A 19,138-nucleotide genomic window follows, 5' to 3' on the forward strand; every position below is an offset into this window, starting at 1 on the left:
CCATTTCTCTACCAAAGAACTATACAGGGCCAACATTTACTCTGTTATGCGTAGTTTGTTTGCAGCTAGTAAAACTGATAAGAATTAATGGAATTTTGATTATTGCATTCTTAATCATAATCAATATTCCATCTTGCCTTCTCCCCTTGGTCTTTAGAGACAAAGTTAGCCAACAAAAATAAATCAAAATTGAACAACCATTCCAATTTTTTAACATCTGTACCACAGTTGATGAAAACTTGATACTCTTAAGTAGTCCATCCATCATTAATTGGGAGTCCCTTCCTAAATCTCCCAAATAACGCAGCTATGTTTTCCTTTCTCGACAGTGTTACTAAAGGCTTTTACTAAACATATATTTCAAGTCCATAATTGTGTTTAATATGTTTTGACGAAAAATCTAAAACAATTTTTTTCTTTACATTCAACACTTTAAAAAAAAAAAAAAAAAAAAAAAAAAAAAAAAAAAAAATATATATATATATATATATATATATATATATATATATATATATATAAATATAGTCAGAAATATGACTGAATGGAGTCAATGTGTAGTAGTGTAGACAACAAATCCCAGTATATTCAAAGGATAAAAAGCAGGAATACATGTGACAGCTGCTGTGACTCAATACCGGACACCATAAAAGGGAAGTGAAAAATGAAAGGAAAATGATTGGACTGCTGATTGTTGACATAAACACAAAGCATTACTAGTAATTTTTGTACTAAAGCTTCTTTGGAAGGTTATAGTCATGTCTTAAAGCAGCAGTAAGCGATTCATTCACATGCTACCTCCCCCCTGCCCCCAGCATTTGCTTGCACGAGCAAGTGGCCCCACCTGTTCCTGATTGGCTGGAATAGTGTTTTGTGGCTTGTGCGCTCCTGTTTGTTTTCCATTTATAGAGGTAGGGCTGTGTAGGAACACCAGATTTTAACCACACACAAAAAATAAGAGAGCTAGTTGACCGTGAGGAGATATTCGCTGAATTTGACAAAAAGTGTATTGGATTAACATTGCTTACTCCACCTTAAAGTGTGAATGCTTTGGTAGCTATGGTATTTTTTTATGGGACTTGTAATAACCTTATCCTTTAAGTTGGGAATACCCTTTAGACACAACACAGGTTAATGAGTTCAGAACAAGGTCTGAGTGTAGCTACCTCTTATTGCAGCAAACCACAAGTAACTCCCTAGCCCATTTTACACAGAGATTCCACAATACTGCCATAAAGAAGATTGGCATTACACAGGCTTTGCTTTTATTACACTGAACTAACCAACATCCGCATAGTCTATATCGACAACGTTCCACTTCTGGGATTGTTCAGGTGCCGCTGGAAATTCTGCCAGATGTCCCTCTTTTTAGGCCAGATGTCCCTAACCTTCCGCTTTCTTTGTGTTGGCATTCTAAAATCCGGTCGATTAATGAGGACTACGGTTAACTGCTCCTCAGATCTCTGCAGGGTAAATCCAGACAGCTAGATCTGTCCAATCTGAGTTTTCTGTTGCACAACTAAAACAACTTTTGAAGCTACAAATGTTCCACCAAAACAAGTTCTATTCCAAGGCTATTTTGCAGAGGCATCGTCATTGTGTCCAGGGCTAAGCGCTTCCCAAGACTATTGTGATTGGTTTAAAGAAATGTCAATAAACCAGAGCATGTTTTTTCTGTCCTGGAAATGCCGGCTCTATATTTACACAGGCGTCGTTTTGGCTCTGGTACTACCTCTGCTGCAGGCTTAACGTCAGAGCAAATGAGTGCCCCCCCCATTCCATGTTCATACTTTTTATAACGACAAGGCAGAATAGCATTCCTGAACAGGTTTTGTTAAAGGGGCTCCTGATTGTTGTAGTGTGCAACAGATGATGGCCTTCTCCCTAGAGAGCTGGATAAGCCATGATCCATGTGGCAAGCCATGGCCAAGAGGTACAAAAGAGATAAACATCAAAACCTCTCGAGGCAAGATGACAGCATGAGACATTATGACTTCTTGGAATCACTGAAAACTGAGTGGGGCAAAGACACACGGTTGCTCACATGTTCGGAGGCTTGATCAGTCATGGTAATAACAGCAAATAAACTTTCAGCTCTACAAATCAGGCAGTTGTTTAGTTTGCCCTGTGGCCAGCCGCCTGGTTTGGCAACCATGGCTGTTTTTGGTCTTCCAGCTCACGTGGAAAGGATTATTGCGTAAATGGAAATTATGTACAGAGATGAATTTTGGCATCTATTATAGGCTCTGAACCTATCACTCCCAACAAACATGCACCGTTTGTTCGGGGAGTTTGGTGTATTCTTCCTCCTCACATTACTTAGGGGTTGCTCCATTTGCTTTTATTTTCAAGATTTACTCCAGGTTTCTTTTACATTTTCATTCAATTATTGTATGCAATACAGTGGTGGCAAATCCAAAAACATCCATACTAGTATACATTTAACAGTGTAATTAGATTTAATTGAGGGGCGAAAACTGTACAGTAATTTCATTCCAATATGCTATACAATACACTTCCACCAAAGATTGTAAAAGGAATACAGTAGTTAAGTTTTTCATCAGGTCATGTGCATGCAGGTCACAAATTTATACTATTACAAACAGCTCAAGCTAACCTAGGCTTGTATAATAACAGACCAGTCTCATGGCAGTTTGTGAAATGGTGACGTTATTTAATCTATTGATTCGTGTACAGGGACACATTTTTCTGTTTTTAATCGTGTTGGTGAGCATGAATTTTAAACTAATGTATTTGAATGGGAAGCATATTACGTGATAACCGCACAATTATGGCAGCGAGTAGTATGAAAAGCCAAAAATCCGCATAAGGAGGTTGGTTGGGGTGGTGGATGGGTCAAACAACACAGGACTTTAACCCCGGAGACCGGGGATAATGTCCCGTGTGTGGTAGTTCCTTTCTGCGTTCTTTTTCTCCTAACAACAAACTATCCCCGTCTTTCTTTTCCTAACCACAACCGTCCCATTGTTGTTGCCGCTGTTGACACCGGGATGCAGCGTTTAATTTCCCCGTTGTTGCGTCCTCCAGAGACCGCGGATCGTGTCCCGGCAGCCGTTGTTGTTGTCTACCGCATGTGGCGTCCCCATTTTTGCATCCCCCAGAGCAGGCCAGTGTCATGGCAGTTGTCGCCAGCGTGCAGCGTTTAATTTCCCCGTTGTTGTGTCCCCCAGAGACCGCGGATCATGTTGTCCAGCTGCAGCCCAGTTGCATGGCAGTTCGTGAAATAGTAAAATTCCAATTTCGTGGTGACCACCACGAAATAAAGTAGAAAATCGTTTCCCTGTACACAAATCAATAGATCAAAATAACGTGACCATTTCACGAACTGCTGTGAGACCGGCTTGATAATAAAGACACGCAGCCACTAAAGGTTAAAGGAGAATTCCGGTCAATTTTAACACATAGCTCTGTTGTTTGTAAATTTGGAGTGGTGTCAGTAGCTAGAACGAAAACAATCGGTGCTTTATCCTCATGCTATCACCCAGGAAGCTGAAACAGGGCAAGTTTTAAATGTGCTTTTAGCCTCTTAACATGTTCAAAATATCATTACAAGTGCCTACCCATGTATAGTGATTCCTTCCCGGTGAACACAGTGAATCTGACTGTAGTAGATGTGAAAGAAATGCTTTGCTAATTCCGCTCTGTTTAGTTCTGGTGTTGAGATGTCAAGACGAGTTCTTAGGGACCGTCTACAAACTACAACACTGAAAAGAGATACAAAAATATTTTCATAAATAGGCATATTCTTTTTTTTTTTAAGTAAATGCAGCAGGAGCCAAGTTATAATTGAGGTAAGTTTGGAGACACTACCTTATTTAATCATTAAATCAGGGGTCTCAAACTTGCGGCCCGCGAGTTTGATATGTATGGTACTTTACAGTGTTGTGTGCGGAGCTGAATGAACCTACCAATCACGGTGGGGTATATGGCTCTCGGGGTTGGGACATCGGCCGGGCTTGATGCAAGCAGAGAAACATTCCTCAATGAGTGAAAGTTACAGCCGCGTTGCCATGGAGTGTTTTCTTCCGTTCCTGGCTGGCTGCCTCGTTTCTATTGGGCACATGTGGACATTCGTCCCAGCGCGCTGCGTTCACAACACTTCTTTTAAGTTGCTGCCCAGTGGGACATTATACGTATATATATGTATATAAATGGATATAACCAGGGGTTAAATTGGGCCGGGGCTCTCCGGGGCTTGGCCCGGGCACATAAGCCTGCTTGTTTGTCCGGATGTGCCTGCTTGCAGTCTAAATGTCACACAAAAATTGATGAAAGTGATGCTTTTGAAAACATGATATTTGAATGATGATGATACATGAATAAATGTTGAGATGAGAGCAATCAGAACACGGCAACAACCATCCCAGAACTGCAGACATTTCACCACTGTGGGTCAACTACATAACGCAAAGTGTCTCCGTCGGTAGGATTAACAGATAAAATGCCTTCTCCTAAAGCTAAAAACCCCGTTCACAGCGGTGGAAGCCCGGTGCTCGGTAGCTCCACTGGCTACTACGAGTTCATGTCGCTGACCAAGCCGTTGAACAGGTCCTCGCTGTTGCATCTCCGAGCATCGGAGATCCCCACTCGGTGTGCGCGCGCGGGTGTGCGCGCGCGTGCGTGTAAGTAAAGAGAGAGAATGGGAGAAGAAGTTTGTGTGAGGTGGACCTGGTCACCACGGACCCAAATCTTCTCAGCTGTTGCTACTGTCATATGCTGCACTGTCTCTTCATGTGGCACATAATGTTTGGCACATTGTATGGGTCACTTCTTATATATCATAACAAGGTAATACAGTGTGTAATCAAGTGATGACTAATTAACAGTAATGCAAATGCTAAATGCCCAAATACCTGTTGATACTGCAACAATGCAGAGTAGGCTATAGGCTCTTAACCTTGCAGTTTTGCACATATCATGTAAGACTCAATTTCTCCATTTCTTTGCACAAAACTCTCCAGAAAGTGCCATTTCACGGTTTATTTTTCAATTTATATAGGATTCTCGTAGGGTACAGATTTGATCATTGGCAAATTATCAAAGATGTTTTATCAATATTAATAAAGTTATGAATATGGTTATTAATAACTTTATCAAATCAACAAACAATCAAAACGGGGCACCACCATGCAAGTCAGGGACCAATAATCAAACTGTGGAACAGTCTCATTTCTGTGGTAATCCTTTAAAAAGGAAATAAAGGAAGGGGTGAATCCAAGCACGGACCTGATCAACCAGCAATTATTACAACAAGTACACAAATAATCACAAGCAACTGCTAATTAAGTATAATAAGGTTTATTAACGTCACAACTATCAGTAGCTAATCAATAATCCTTCAATAATAAACTTATATACCCTTTTACAATATCACAACCAAAAACAAAGCAAAAACAAAGCAGCATGGGCACGTCTGTGTCTGTGTGTGTGTGAGTGTGTGTGTGAGAGAGAGAGTGAGTGAAAAAGGAGGGGGCGGTGTCGAAGTGTAGTTCTAACGCAAAAACAACTCCAAAAATGGCTACTCCTGTGAGCTGCACAAAACTATTTTTTGTGCAGCTGGTGGTGGTAGTGGTGCTGGGTGCACGGGCAGGGGCTGAAGAAGCCGGGGGTTGCTACGCAACGCGCACGCTTAACCGGTATGGTAGCTAGTTCTTGTGTTAGCTCTATACGAACGTAAGCCAATTCCACCTGTGAAGCTAACCTACAGCGTTAGCTCGGGAGCTACGCGGCTAGCCTGTGTCGTTTGTGTGTGTGTTAGAGAGAGAGAAGAAAGAGAAGAAGAGTAAAGGAAAAAGGCACTCTGATCTTAGTTATTTATAACGGCCAGCTCAGTGGCTAACAACTGATTTCCGCGATTGTCTAGCAGACAGTAACTAAACTTCGTAAAAGGAGTGGTTAAGCAGGTAGCGCTTACGGTTTTAAACCAGCTACTTAACACAACCAAAATCAAACAGCATAATTGATCGATTATACTTTCACAGAACAGATTAATAATCACATATGGACCAGTACATGATTAAATCAGATCACATTAATGGTAACAATGGTAGCGAACCCTTTGCTCATTAATAAACACACTACTTATCTCTGCCCAGACGTAAGCCTCCTTACGGTTGTAATGGCAAAATTACATTTAAGCACAATTCCTTATATTTTTATGTTTTATTTCTACTTTACTGCTCTCACAAATGCTGAAAGAGTCTATCTCATTCCTACATGCAGATTTTGATTCTAACTTTGTGAGACATGCAGTCTGGAACATTATGTGAGCACTGTTAGCCTGAACCGATAAAGGTACAAGGTCACCCTAAAACTATCTCTAGTTTTCTCATGCCAGTTTAGCTGTAACTGGGGGGGGTGACAGTCGTACAGGGAGGAGGAGGTGAGATGGCTCCGAGATGTCTCTTGTATTCATCTGATTGTCTTCATGTGTATCAGATTGCCTGTCAAAATTGTAGCGTCATAATAATCCAAGTGCGTGTGTGTTGTCACTCTGAAGATGCATATAAGCCTAGTGTTCTTGTGCACTCATTTGAGAAACTGACTCCACACTGGGCTGCGGCCTTTTGTGAAATCATGTTGATGCTATTTGCAAATATATTTTGTTTTAATAAAATACAAAAACCCAACTTGGTTTTAGTCTCAGTCTGTCTTATTTGTTTCAATTTACTAAACTCTGAAATTTTGCCCCCTGCTGCAAAGGAAACTTCCATAACACGGTGTGCTCAGTCCGTTTGTTTCTGTCCATAGATTTCCACAGAAATGAAACAGATGAATCCCCTGGCGCTCGTCAGCAGCCACGGAGAAACTTCCTCCAAAAAGGCAGCAAGGGAAAGTTTAGTCGACTTTGAGAAGAAAAACGTTGTTTCCTTCTCACTGCAGATATGAAAACACTAGTGCGTTTTCAAGGATCCACCGAAATAAAATCCACTTTCTCCAGAAAATGGAAGTTCAGCACAAGAGCTTGTGCGCCTCCTTTCAGCAACAGGTTGCAAGTGAAGATGAGGATTTTCCTAGGATCAGGCTTTTTATAGGTTAAGGCCCCATGCTGTGTTTATAGTCCCGCTGAACCAATAGGAAGACTCAAAACTCTTGAAAGGGTGAAGACTACAATCTTGTAGTTCTTTGACTTCCTGCCAGTTGTGAGGCGTTTCCCTTCTGGCTAGCACTTCGCATAGAGGTGTGAATTACCCCGGCTTTGGGGTTTACATGGAGGCCAAGATTCCTTTGTCTTGGTCACATGTTCCTTTGCCTCTAAGCACATGGGTGTACTGTATCCAGAGGTCAGTTTAATCTGAGGCCTTAAAGGTTAAAATCAGATTCAACCAAACTCTTGGTCCCCAACAATATATATATATATATAGTTATACATACACGTCAATGGCACTTAGAGAGTTAATATGAGGTCTCTCTCTCTGACAAAGTAAATCAAAGTGATGCGTATACGCGGCGGGATAAAAGAATATAAATAATAAAAATAAAGAGATTTGAGAAGATTGGAATTTTTTTATCAAAGCTTTTCTTGTGGAAAACCTGATGTGGCCCAGCCTCACCCAGACTCTGCCTCCAGCGGCCCCCAGGTAAATTAAGTTTGAGACCCCTGCATTAAATTAATAAAGATTTTTTTTTCTCTTTTCGGTGTTGTACTTTGTAGACGGTCCCTAAGCACTTGTCTTGCCGTCTGAACACCGGAACTAAACAGAGCTGAATGAGCACAACATTTATAGCCTGGGTAAACCCAGACAAACTTCCGGCAAATTTGAGATTTGCTCTGCAAGTCAGTCTGGCCAATAGCCTATTCAAACCCATTTCCAATGTCCCCAAAATCGAGGCACCAATCACAACCGCTGCGGCGGGCTTTACACCAATTACAACCACTGAGGTGGGCTTTACGCGACGACGATAGCGCAGTGACGGCGAGCAGCTTTTTGTTTACATTCAACATGACGGCTACCGAAGCGCAGCGGCATTTGAGTGGCGTCCGTTTGTGACGCCCCTTTGGAAATGAACTGTCAATAAACCATTCCCAGACCCACTCTCAGTCAACCAGGCTAAAACATTTATGCATTTCTTTCACATCTACTACAGTCAGATTCATTGTATTACGTTCCCGTGAGAATGAGACTAGCTTGCATGGATGAGTGTATGTCTTTCGTACTTCTAGATGGGTTTGTGCTGTGTTAAACTGACTCACCCAGAATCTGCATGGTTTTGCGTCTGAAGATGGCTGCTGTCAATTAGATAACCACGCCCACTTCTCTAAAGACACTAAAGTGATATCATAACAATATTCATTTTTAAAAACAAAAGGCTACATAATTTCCTAGCCACAGCTTTTTTATTGTTGAAAATATTACTCAAACTGTTCTGTGGGGTGTATGATATCTGCGTGGTAGTGGCAAAGGGAAATGTCAACATATTAGGATTCCTTCTCTGGGGGCAAATACACCACAAATTCTGTTGAAAGAAGGCCGTTTTTACTTCTAATTGACAAAAGTGTTGGTCAATTAAAGATTGGCCTTCATCACAATACATCAGAATCAGCTGTGAACACACACACAAGAAGTTGACTCTGTCTTTGTGTTTTATTGGTGTTAAAGGGTTAGTAAAAATCCTCTGGTTCCTATTAATATGCATACTAAATTCTAATGGTCATCTACCCAGTAGATGTCAAGATGACTTGCTCTGGACCAAAGTGTTATGTGGACACAGGCCAACCGAAGCAATCAGCTTAGTGACCTTATCATCTTTAGGTCCCATGGGGCAAAAGCTATTTCATTAATGGAAAATATTCATAATCTTAATGTATTCAGCTGCTCTTGTTCCAGAGATTGTACCACATTGTTCTGTGCAAGACAAGGTTATTGTCAGCTACAACTATCACTATTACTTTAATTTAATTTATCCTTATCAGTGTTTTGGTCTTGAAAAGGCTGCAACTTGATTGGAGATATAATTGTCAATTTTGGATGCTTTAAAGGTCCCATGACATGGTGCTCTTTGGAGGCTTTTATATAGACCTCAGTAGTCCCCTAATACTGTATCTGAAGTCTCTTTCCTGAAATTCAGCCTTTTACAGCAGAATTACAGCCACTAGAGCCAGTCCCACAATGAGCTTTCTTTAGTATGTGCCATTTCTGTGTCTGTAACTATTGAGGAGGAGAGAGGGGGGGCAAGGTGGAGGGTAGGGGGTGTGGCCTATAGCCCTGCAAGCCCGTCGGAGCCCGACGCGGCCCGACAGGCTAAGCCCATTCGGGCCGGGCTCGGGACAGTTTTTTTTTTACAGATCGGGCTCGGGTCGGACTCTGGCTTATTTTAGCTTCTCTCCTCATTGTGCCCATCTTAAGGCCGTTTTACAGTAAAATACAAAAACCCAACTTGGTTTTAGTCTCAGTCTGTCTTATTTGTTTCAATTTACTAAACTCTGAAATTTCCCCCCCTGCTGCAAAGGAAACTTCCATAACAAATGGCGACGAGATGGGAGATCATGTGCAGGGGTCAGATAAAAGAGACTCCGTGGTTGACTGAGGACTCGCGATCCGAGATCCAACAATCTTCGCCTCTACCTCGCCCAAAAAGCATTCAGAGAGAGAGGATCAGAAACCAGCCTCTAGTGACCCAACACTGATCTGTTAAGACGGAAGCAATTCCACGCAGCAGGGTAAGATCACACTCAGAGTAATTTGAATTGGCTGTGGTAAAACTTCCAGAAACAAATAGGCTACTGAATTTGGACACTGAGATAGGATAACCACTTTGGGGTTGTTTGTATAGATTTTGTTGGTATTTTTAAAGGTTGTGAAGATACCTAATTGTGAGAACTCCAGCAGTATTTTTGCACCATAAAACTGATCCACGCACGGGTGTAACTTTGCTTTGTAGATTTTCGGGGGACAAATCTAATTAGGTTTTGAAGTAAATCTAATAAAAGGTTTTTCAGAAACTGTTAGGTTTTTTAGTGTTTAGTTTTTCCAAAATAAGATAGAAACCGGGCCTTACAGTGACGATTGTAAGTAGGATAGAAGTACTTCTTCCCAGTAAAATGGGTAACGGATCGGGCAGATCCAGCTCACACGTCCCTACGGGAACCGTGGTGGATGACATGGTGCGAAAATACGTCTCAAAAAGCCTGGGGTGTCTGCCGTATTGGTCCAAAACTTACGGTTTTTCCTGAAAATGGGTCTTTTAGCACGTACAAACTCAAACTGTTAAGACAGGAATTAGAGGAACAAGAAAAAAAACTGAGAAAGAAAGACAAAATTAAGACGAGTGATTTAGAACAAGTGGAGAAAAATAAGGAGTGTTTTTACTTATGGATAAAAGAATCTAAAGGTATGATTCAGGGAAAGAATGCAACAACACACATACACCAATCCTCATCAGTTTTCTGAAGCTTTCTTTAAAAATCAGGAAGACAAGTTGGAAAAATGGAGGGACGAAGAGGACACAGACTCAACTATCTGACAGGACCGACAACAAAATAAAATGAGCCCTACAACCGAGACCAGTGTTTGTACTGCAAGGACTTTGGACATTGGGTATGTAATTGCCCGAAGAAAAAGCAAAAAACACCTCAGACAGAGAACAATTTATGTTTATTAAACCTTATTACAAAATTCCAAATTTTTTTTTTTGCCATATGATTTTGTTTATGATATATTTTTTGTATCATGTTTGATACATTGGCCGTTTTGGGCAACGTTTTACTCACAACAATGTTCATTTTAGGTACAAAAATTTGTTGTTTTTGGGACCTCAACTTCCATGCTTGTATGGGCTACACTTTCATCTGGATAGTCTTCCTCATCACTGCTATCTGAACTTCCATTATCATGCATAACCTTAGGAGTCCATTCCTCCTCCTCCTCATCATCTTCCCCTAACTGCTCCATGTCACTTGATTTGCCTTGTACTATCATGCTAATGACATTTTTAATATACTTCTTCTTCCTCTAGTCTTTTTCACATCTAAAAATACACAAATTGGTCGATATAGCATGGCGATTATGTTATTGTTATTTTGAAAATACCCTAAATGTATTTTAAGATGGCATTTTAGTCATTAATTACATTAATTAAATCATCAAAATAGTGTGTGTTTGTATAGTGGTAGGCATTATGTAGATTACATTACAAAAATGTGACTTGAAAGTTCAGGGATAAAAAACCTTAAATCCCTGTAGTATCAAATTTGATACACACATTTTTAACACGATTTAACTATAATATAAATAATAAATTTTTAGGTAATTATGCATTGTTTCAATAAAGAAGATATTTATTTAAAAAAATAGTAATAACATAAATGTTATTCTTACCATAACTATATGAAAATTAGCAACTTGTTCCCTGCCAAAAGTGTGTGGAGGATTTAATGACAGCAGCCATTTTGAAAAGGTAAAAAAAAATACCTTCCAATGCTTGTAGTGGATTGATACTCCACTAGAGGGCAGAATACATGTATCAGATTATATACAACAGGTGTTTAAGGAAATTATTGTTCAACTTGATGAGATAGAGGTTTCAAAAACTTGTGTAGCAGATATGATACAAATGGTTTTACAGGGTTAATGTGCACTTTTAACATTGGCTTAACCTCAACACCTAATGGATTGAGAATTTCTCGTAATGATGCATCTAACAAAACCACATTTGTTAATCACAGTGTGGCTAAAATGACCTCACTGAGGCGGCGTCTGTAATCAGCCCTGCCTCTGACTGCATGAAACTTGACAACTTGCATTACACAGCTCATGTTACTACAGGGCCTGATGAAGAAATGCTCAAAACGGTTCTTTAGAGACATAATGACAGTTTGACAACCTCACATCTGATTTGGACTGATATGGACTGTGTTGTAGCTTGACTGACAACCAATATAGTTTTTTAAAGTGCCCAGCTTGTGTTTTTTCTACATCTCTCAAGGCTGCATCTGCTTTTTCCTTCCTCAAGAGAGTTTTTTGGTACAGTGCTGTTTTCATGTAAAATGAACAGAATAGCAGCTTTTTCAGTTTAGTGTTAATGATTAGGATTTTTTTTACTTGAGCCTGTCACGTAAAAATGCCTGTACACGTTCCTGAGGTCACTCTAAGACTTTTTGCTGCCGGTGCTAATAAAGCGGTTGTGAATATGAAACTGGCTTCCCCGACGCTGGGACTGCCAGATCCCTAAAAACAGTTTGACCGTTGATAAGCACAAGAGCTGCGTGGCTCTGTGTTGCTGCAACACCACGGCGACAAAACAATTTCTCTGCTAAACTTGATTCTGCCACTCGAAGCATTAAATACGCCCTGTTCCACATTCTGTGTCACACATTTTGTGGGAACAGAATAAAACTCTCTGTGACCAGGTACCTTAGATATTACTACTCTGTTAGATTGCGAAATGTCACTCTAACAGATGCACTGTTCTTAACCCTGACTTTTTTCTCCACACACCAGCTGACCGAGAGAAACAATGGTGTTGCAGAGCTACAGGTGGTCTGAATACCATGACCGGACCTCTCCGACACACCTCTCACTAACCCTGATTTCATTTTTTTTAGGTTAACAGTTCTTCTTCCAGAGACTCTAGCAGTGGCCTAACCGTGTGGGCTTCTCTGTTGTAGGTGTTTCTGATGCTATCCGATTTGGACCTTTGCCATCTCATCTCTCAGTACAAGCAGTAAAGCTCATTCTTCCTAATAGAAAGCTATCCAGCTTTTTCTTTCCTAAATTTTGCAAAGTTGACACATGGGTTAAAACCAGGTGTAAAAAGTATGATTAGGATGATGGAAATACAATTGAGGGAAAAACAGTTGTTTCACAATGGTAAAAAAACATTGGTTCACAAATGATTTCTTTTTGGATCAATAATACTGTCAGCTAGTGTAGGAGCCAAAGCCCTACTTACTGAAATAATTCCAAAATGGTGAATTCCTACCAAAATCTCAAGTATAGTGGTTTGCATTCAAAATGCAACATGCCTACATTTGACAAAAGCTCTGCTTATTGTACTGAGGTATAGAATGTGCACGTGCAAGCGACTTAACCTGTCACCCTTTTGAGATTTTGTTTACAGCACCTCCACACATTGGACTTGGGTAAAGAGGACACCCACCAGACACACCACTGTGTGAGGACCAACTGGTAACGTATTATGTCTCAGTGCAAAAGGCACAAATTCCTGATGACATGCTAACAACCACAATGAGAGCAGCAGAGACACTCAGTGAGGTGATTGGTTAACCCTCACTGTAGACTAAGCTTACAGAGCAGCAAGGCCATAGCAACACACACACACACTCAGAGATAAGAGAAAAACAGGAGTTGTGCATGCAGAGTTCAGCAATTATTTTGATATAGTTTGTCATGAATTATAAGAATGTGATATGTTTCCCATATCAGGTAACAAATTGGATAAATAGAGGTCAAATTGGAAGTACTTAGGTTTGTTCTATAGGCCTAAAAACTTTAATTTGTAATGATTTTTAGAAATACCAGACAGCGAGTAGTATAACTTTGGGTTGCAAACTAAAGATAAAAAGAAAATAAACAACATAATTTTTGTTTAATACTTAGTTTATTGGTTATATTGAAACCAATACAGGTTGATATGAGATTTCAGCCTCAAAACAGTTAATTTAATATTGTACTCTAGTGAGTTTTTTTTTTTTTTTTGCAGTAAAACTGCACTAAAGACTTTGTTTGTATTTTGATTTGCTATATCACAAATAGGTTAAAACTAAATTAATTGATGTTGACATTGAAAACACTTTGGTGAATGGTTTTCTTTTAAAAGAAATGATTTATTGAATTTTGTGTTGCTTTTATTCAGGTTTTGCTGTGTAACACAGGACAGTGTTAATGGCTAAACCACTGAACAGATTATTTATATGTGCTGCGTTTTTTGAGTCATGAGCTTGTCATGCCTCAAATAGAAGGGATATAGTAGCAATAATAGATACGGTGTTTAATGAATGGGGTGTTCACATAATTATTTTAATTTAAAAACTATTCTAAAGAAAATTTAGTTTTGTTTTGATTGACTTTCACTATTTACTTTAAAGGTTGTTTTTCAGTAATCTAAAAGAGAACAATTACAAAAGCAGTGTTTCCTTTTTAGCACAATTTGTATGGATTTTATAGAGTTAAACCAGCATGAGGGAAAGTAATGCGGTTGTATAATTATTGATATTCATTAAAATAAGTAGACACTTTTCCAAGTGATAATATTGATAAAAGAACAAATAATGCTTTTTGGAGTTCTGTTTTGTGCCACACGGCGCCTCATTTGTGTCAGTCGCGTCCATCTCACTCCCCCTCCAGCTGCAGGATCGATGAAAATTGTCTGGAGGTACGGACCAGCAGACGGACTGAGAGAAGGAGGGCGGGAGCACCGTTCTGCTCTGACACATCTGACGCATTGTGAAGTTAAGTAGCACACAGACTCACATTCTGAAAATACAAGCATTATTAGGAGAAGATAATTAGAAGTACTTATTTTTACTTTTAAGATAAGTATTCAGTTGATGTGTCAGGAAATGTTTAAAGTACGTTTCATTGTTCGAATCTGAATTGGATTGATGAAAATTTGATAGAAATAACTTTGGCTTTAGGTAAAGTCTGACATCTGTAAACTATTTTTGTGTGAGTGCAGAGATGGGGTTTGAAACCATGATGATTAAATGTAACAACTTTGAGATATGATTAAGACTAAATATCTAAATGAAAATGTTTAATGTTGATGTGACTGCTTAATGATGTACATTATGAGTAATGTACTGAGACAATGGTATACACATATTCATTTAATATTTACTCTTATATTTATATGTTTACACGAAAAGTAAAATATAATATAAGTTAAAGATAACTCTTATAAACAGTAAAAGATAATACTTTTATACCAGAAAGACAATAATATATAATATACTAGTATACTTTATAAATAGAAGGGATAACAATTCAGTCAGGAAAAGCTTAGAGGAAACAAGAGCTTTAGAGAGAAGTGCACTGGATGCCAGTCTATGAGAGACTGGCTCAGGTTACAGCAGGCGTGTCCAGCGAGGAGGAGTCTGACACAAGGCCTTGTGTCTCTGAGCTTTCAGCACACCAACATAAAAACTTGAATTGACTCAAATGCCTAAAAGTTTAGAAAAAACAAGAAGTTGCCTTTCAGGCCAGTTCCTGCTGGTACCAGATAGCTAAAAGTACTTTTGAATTAGGATAATACTGTAGGTCTCCTATTGATGGATTGTATAGGAGTTCAAATTAACAGTTACTTTCAATCGGAAGTCAATTATATTTGATCTACTTCTTGCTTTCATCTGAGGGAATTTAGCCCACACTGGGGAAATTCATATAGGTGATAAACAAACAGTTGGTTTTTGATTTCAAAGACAAATTATGTCATTTTTAGGAATAACTAATTTGGATTTCGAAGACAAAAAAACTTGAACTGTGAAATGCTTACAGATGCTATTTGAAATCTGACATATTTGGGTTAAAAAGAATTAGGATTTTTGTACACAAAACATATGTTTATGAAATATGTTTTATTGTCATCAAACTGCCCGACCAATATATAGGCCTACAAGTCCAACTGAAATGATTGGTTGCTAAATCAATTAATTGATTGACAGAAAAACTGCTTTGATCGTTTCCAGTTTCAAAAAATGGTTGGACTTTTCGATATTGCTGTTTTTATTGTACCTTAAGTACATATTTTTAATGGAATATTGGTGGTAACAGTTGTTTACTATAACTATCTGTATGAACCTTGTTTAATTGACTAACCCCATTTAAGCAATATTTTTAAATCAATGATGACATAGATCAAACTTTGAAAAGCAGTGTTTAAATGCTCCTTCTTACATAGGCTCAAAACAGCCAAGAAGGGGACTACACACACACACACACACACACACACACACACACACGAAACAATGGTAAAGATTGTTTCCAACGATTTGTCAAGCGCTAGCAACCTTTGACAATAGAAGACATGGACGACGCTATCTGCATAAAATATATGTAATCATTAAAGTAATTTGTGTATTGTGATTAGGTTGTAATCAAAAGGGTGGAATGTAATGGCAAAATTACATTTAAGCACAATTCCTTATATTTTTATGTTTTATTTCTACTTTACTGCTCTCACAGATGCTGAAAGAGTCTATCTCATTCCCACATGCAGATTTTGATTCTAACTTTGTGAGACATGCAGTCTGGAACATTATGTGAGCACTGTTAGCCTGAACCGATAAAGGTACAAGGTCACCCTAAAACTATCTCTAGTTTTCTCATGCCAGTTTAGCTGTAACTGGGGGGGTGACAGTCGTACAGGGAGGAGGAGGTGAGATGGCTCCGAGATGTCTCTTGTATTCATCTGATTGTCTTCATGTGTATCAGATTGCCTGTCAAAATTGTAGCCTCATAATAATCCAAGTGCGTGTGTGTTGTCACTCTGAAGATGCATATAAGCCTAGTGTTCTTGTGCACTCATTTGAGAAACTGACTCCACACTGGGCTGCGGCCTTTTGTGAAATCATGTTGATGCTATTTGCAAATATATTTTGTTTTAATAAAATACAAAAACCCAACTTGGTTTTAGTCTCAGTCTGTCTTATTTGTTTCAATTTACTAAACTCTGAAATTTTGCCCCCTGCTGCAAAGGAAACTTCCATAACACGGTGTGCTCAGTCCGTTTGTTTCTGTCCATAGATTTCCACAGAAATGAAACAGATGAATCCCCTGGCGCTCGTCAGCAGCCACGGAGAAACTTCCTCCAAAAAGGCAGCAAGGGGAAAGTTTAGTCGACTTTGAGAAGAAAAACGTTGTTTCCTTCTCACTGCAGATATGAAAACACTAGTGCGTTTTCAAGGATCCACCGAAATAAAATCCACTTTCTCCAGAAAATGGAAGTTCAGCACAAGCGCTTGCGCGCCTCCTTTCAGCAACAGGAGTTGCAAGTGAAGATGAGGATTTTCCTAGGATCAGGCTTTTTATAGGTTAAGGCCCCATGCTGTGTTTATAGTCCCGCTGAACCAATAGGAAGACTCAAAACTCTTGAAAGGGTGAAGACTACAATCTTGTAGTTCTTTGACTTCCTGCCAGTTGTGAGGCGTTTCCCTTCTGGCTAGCACTTCGCATAGAGGTGTGAATTACCCCGGCTTTGGGGTTTACATGGAGGCCAAGATTCCTTTGTCTTGGTCACATGTTCCTTTGCCTCTAAGCACATGGGTGTACTGTATCCAGAGGTCAGTTTAATCTGAGGCCTTTTGGTTAAAATCAGATTCAACCAAACTCTTGGTCCCCAACAATATATATATATATATAGTTATACATACACGTCAATGGCACTTAGAGAGTTAATATGAGGTCTCTCTCTCTGACAAAGTAAATCAAAGTGATGCGTATACGCGGCGGGATAAAAGAATATAAATAATAAAAATAAAGAGATTTGAGAAGATTGGAATTTTTTTATCAAAGCTTTTCTTGTGGAAAACCTGATGTGGCCCAGCCTCACCCAGACTCTGCCTCCAGCGGCCCCCAGGTAAATTAAGTTTGAGACCCCTGCATTAAATTAATAAAGATTTTTTTTTCTCTTTTCGGTGTTGTACTTTGTAGACGGTCCCTAAGCACTTGTCTTGCCGTCTGAACACCGGAACTAAACAGAGCTGAATGAGCACAACATTTATAGCCTGGGTAAACCCAGACAAACTTCCGGCAAATTTGAGATTTGCTCTGCAAGTCAGTCTGGCCAATAGCCTATTCAAACCCATTTCCAATGTCCCCAAAATCGAGGCACCAATCACAACCGCTGCGGCGGGCTTTACACCAATTACAACCACTGAGGTGGGCTTTACGCGACGACGATAGCGCAGTGACGGCGAGCAGCTTTTTGTTTACATTCAACATGACGGCTACCGAAGCGCAGCGGCATTTGAGTGGCGTCCGTTTGTGACGCCCCTTTGGAAATGAACTGTCAATAAACCATTCCCAGACCCACTCTCAGTCAACCAGGCTAAAACATTTATGCATTTCTTTCACATCTACTACAGTCAGATTCATTGTATTACGTTCCCCGTGAGAATGAGACTAGCTTGCATGGATGAGTGTATGTCTTTCGTACTTCTAGATGGGTTTGTGCTGTGTTAAACTGACTCACCCAGAATCTGCATGGTTTTGCGTCTGAAGATGGCTGCTGTCAATTAGATAACCACGCCCACTTCTCTAAAGACACTAAAGTGATATCATAACAATATTCATTTTTAAAAACAAAAGGCTACATAATTTCCTAGCCACAGCTTTTTTATTGTTGAAAATATTACTCAAACTGTTCTGTGGGGTGTATGATATCTGCGTGGTAGTGACGCAAGGGGAAATGTCAACATATTAGGATTCCTTCTCTAGGGGGCAAATACACCACAAATTCTGTTGAAAGAAGGCCGTTTTTACTTCTAATTGACAAAAGTGTTGGTCAATTAAAGATTGGCCTTCATCACAATACATCAGAATCAGCTGTGAACACACACACAAGAAGTTGACTCTGTCTTTGTGTTTTATTGGTGTTAAAGGGTTAGTAAAAATCCTCTGGTTCCTATTAATATGCATACTAAATTCTAATGGTCATCTACCCAGTAGATGTCAAGATGACTTGCTCTGGACCAAAGTGTTATGTGGACACAGGCCAACCGAAGCAATCAGCTTAGTGACCTTATCATCTTTAGGTCCCATGGGGCAAAAGCTATTTCATTAATGGAAAATATTCATAATCTTAATGTATTCAGCTGCTCTTGTTCCAGAGATTGTACCACATTGTTCTGTGCAAGACAAGGTTATTGTCAGCTACAACTATCACTATTACTTTAATTTAATTTATCCTTATCAGTGTTTTGGTCTTGAAAAGGCTGCAACTTGATTGGAGATATAATTGTCAATTTTGGATGCTTTAAAGGTCCCATGACATGGTGCTCTTTGGAAGCTTTTATATAGACCTTAGTAGTCCCCTAATACTGTATCTGAAGTCTCTTTCCTGAAATTCAGCCTTTTACAGCAGAATTACAGCCACTAGAGCCAGTCCCACAATGAGCTTTCTTTAGTATGTGCCATTTCTGTGTCTGTAACTATTGAGGAGG

The 19,138-nt window shown here is 39.5% G+C and overlaps 1 protein-coding gene across 3 annotated transcripts in view; it reads right to left on the reverse strand.

Moving 5' to 3' along the window:
- Window positions 1-19,138, reverse strand: part of opn5 (opsin 5) — a 79,745-nt gene that overhangs the window by 18,105 nt on the left and 42,502 nt on the right. The window lies entirely within an intron of this gene.

The sequence above is a fragment of the Perca flavescens genome, chromosome 18, assembly GCF_004354835.1.
Source record: "Perca flavescens isolate YP-PL-M2 chromosome 18, PFLA_1.0, whole genome shotgun sequence".
In the NCBI taxonomy this organism is placed as follows: domain Eukaryota; kingdom Metazoa; phylum Chordata; class Actinopteri; order Perciformes; family Percidae; genus Perca; species Perca flavescens.